The sequence below is a fragment of the Dicentrarchus labrax genome, unplaced genomic scaffold (assembly GCF_905237075.1).
Source record: "Dicentrarchus labrax unplaced genomic scaffold, dlabrax2021, whole genome shotgun sequence".
Classification (NCBI taxonomy): domain Eukaryota; kingdom Metazoa; phylum Chordata; class Actinopteri; family Moronidae; genus Dicentrarchus; species Dicentrarchus labrax.
Window position 1 is genome coordinate 33,303,427 of NW_026136704.1, and position 2,500 is coordinate 33,305,926.

The 2,500-nt window shown below is 41.4% G+C and overlaps 1 protein-coding gene and 1 long non-coding RNA gene across 4 annotated transcripts in view; one reads left to right on the forward strand and one right to left on the reverse strand.

Annotated features, from left to right (window-relative positions):
• The window catches only part of syt11b (synaptotagmin XIb), a 17,349-nt gene that overhangs the window by 3,116 nt on the left and 11,733 nt on the right, over positions 1–2,500 (forward strand). The gene's annotated exons all lie outside the window — the stretch shown is intronic.
• Positions 1,543–2,500, reverse strand: part of LOC127362992 (uncharacterized) — a 2,012-nt gene continuing 1,054 nt past the window's right edge. For 2 of the 3 annotated variants that reach the window (XR_007884615.1, XR_007884616.1), the window contains exons 2-3: positions 2,491–2,500; positions 1,543–1,908 (exon numbers count right to left, since the gene is read on the reverse strand). The exon at positions 2,491–2,500 is cut by the window's right edge and continues 245 nt beyond it. This is a non-coding gene — a long non-coding RNA (uncharacterized LOC127362992). The remainder of the gene's footprint in view (positions 1,909–2,490) is intronic. The other variant, XR_007884614.1, reaches the window with a different exon arrangement.

The window sequence follows — 2,500 nt, forward strand, 5'->3', positions numbered from 1 at the left end:
TCCAGTGGATCAAACCTCTCTTGCTGCCCCGCCCATCTCCCAGCATGCCTCTGCTCTCACTGTCAGCAGTAAGGCTGCACAACTAATCAGAACATTATTAACATTTATATATATATAAATATATACTATATATATTATTACAGACCGACAAATGTCACATCATCATGAGTTTAATCTTCTTTTCCAAACGATGGTTCACACTAATCGTCATCATATCAATCAATCAATTCCATTTATTCATTGGGAAATTCATGTCCACATCACTGCACCTGCAGACAACAAAGAAACTCACTATCCACAGCTAACTAATCTACAGACCAAAACAAAAACAATCAAATAAATAAGTTACAGGTTACACACTCAGCCCTCCCCTTTGTTTAAAGCAGCAACAGCTGCAGGGATCGGGCTTTTCCCACAGCGAGCTTTATTGCCCCTCAGTGTTCGGTACCTCAGCCCAGAATGCAGTGGGGTGAGATATTGGTTGAGTGTGTGTGTAATGTCCACTTCTACTGTGGTTGCAATGCGTGAGACGGCCCTGTTGTTTAGCTCTGTGAGAGTGTGTGTGGGGAGTCCGATATCAGTATCTGTACACAGTGCACACAAACACACTCACACACACAGTGCACACACACACACACACACACACACACACACACACACACACACACACACACACACACACACACACAGTGCACGCACACACAGTGTGCACACACACACACAGTGCACTGTGCTGGGTTAGAATCCGGCTCATACTGGTTGCACTGGGACAGACTGCAGTAACACAGGCAGTAATATGTGATTGTTGTCGTCTGTGTCACTGTTAGTTTATACTGAATGTTACTCAGCTCAGTGGACTGATAAAGCCACACACACACACACACACACACACAGCTCAGTGTGTGTGTGTGTGTGTGTGTGTGTGTGAGCGTGTTGCTAGGCAGCGAGCTGAGCTGCTTTCAGCTCTTTCCAAAACATGACATCATCTGAATGAGTCTGAATGAATGCTGACAACAATAGGAGGGAAGATGTGAGGTTGTGGGACTGTTGGAGCTGCAGTCTGATGGGGGGGGGGTCATTATCAATAACTGATTATGATCACACAGAAAGTGTGATTGATTGCTGCACCGTGGATTAATGTGTGTGTGAGACCAGTGAGCGTTCACACACAGCCCCCCCTTATTGAAGACACACTGACCTACAGACGTGTTGTCCTCCTGATTGTTTGGCACAGACACAACAGAGGACTTTATTGTTTATTGTGATGCAGACTCACACTGCAGACGTTACTCTGTTTAAATAACGGCAGACAAACAGGAAGTAAATGAAGGAGTGAGAAGAGTGTCTGGTGGTCCTGTCCCCAGATACAGGTTGTACTCTCTGATATGACTGTATTCTGACTGTATTCTGACTGTGGACTGTATTATGACTGTATTCTGACTGTATTCTGACTGTGGACTGTATTATGACTGTATTCTGACTGTATTATGAACTGTATTATGACTGTGGACTGTATTATGGACTGTATTATGACTGTGGACTGTATTCTGACTGTGGACTGTATTATGACTGTATTATGACTGTGGACTGTATTATGGACTGTGGACTGTATTATGGACTGTATTATGACTGTGGACTGTATTATGGACTGTATTATGACTGTGGACTGTATTCTGACTGTATTATGGACTGTATTATGACTGTGGACTGTATTATGGACTGTGGACTGTATTATGGACTGTATTATGACTGTGGACTGTATTATGACTGTATTATGACTGTGGACTGTATTCTGACTGTATTATGGACTGTATTATGACTGTGGACTGTATTATGACTGTATTATGACTGTGGACTGTATTATGGACTGTATTATGACTGTATTATGACTGTGGACTGTATTATGGACTGTATTCTGACTGTATTATGACTGTGGACTGTATTATGACTGTGGACTGTATTATGACTGTATTATGACTGTATTATGACTGTGGACTGTGGACTGTGGACTGTATTCTGACTGTATTATGACTGTGGACTGTATTATGGACTGTATTATGACGACTGTATTCGACTGTATTATGGACTGTATTATGACTGTGGACTGTATTATGGACTGTGGACTGTATTATGACTGTATTATGACTGTGGACTGTATTATGGACTGTATTCTGACTGTATTATGACTGTGATTCTGACTGTATTATGGACTGTATTATGACTGTGGACTGTATTAGACTGTATTATGACTGTGGACTGTATTATGACTGTATTCTGACTGCATTATGACTGTGGACTGTATTCTGACTGTATTATGGACTGTATTATGACTGTGGACTGTATTATGGACTGTGTTATGACTGTATTATGGACTGTATTATGACTGTGGACTGTATTCTGACTGTATTCTGGACTGTATTATGACTGTGGACTGTATTATGACTGTGGACTGTATTATGACTGTATTATGACTGTGGACTGTATTATGACTGTATTATGA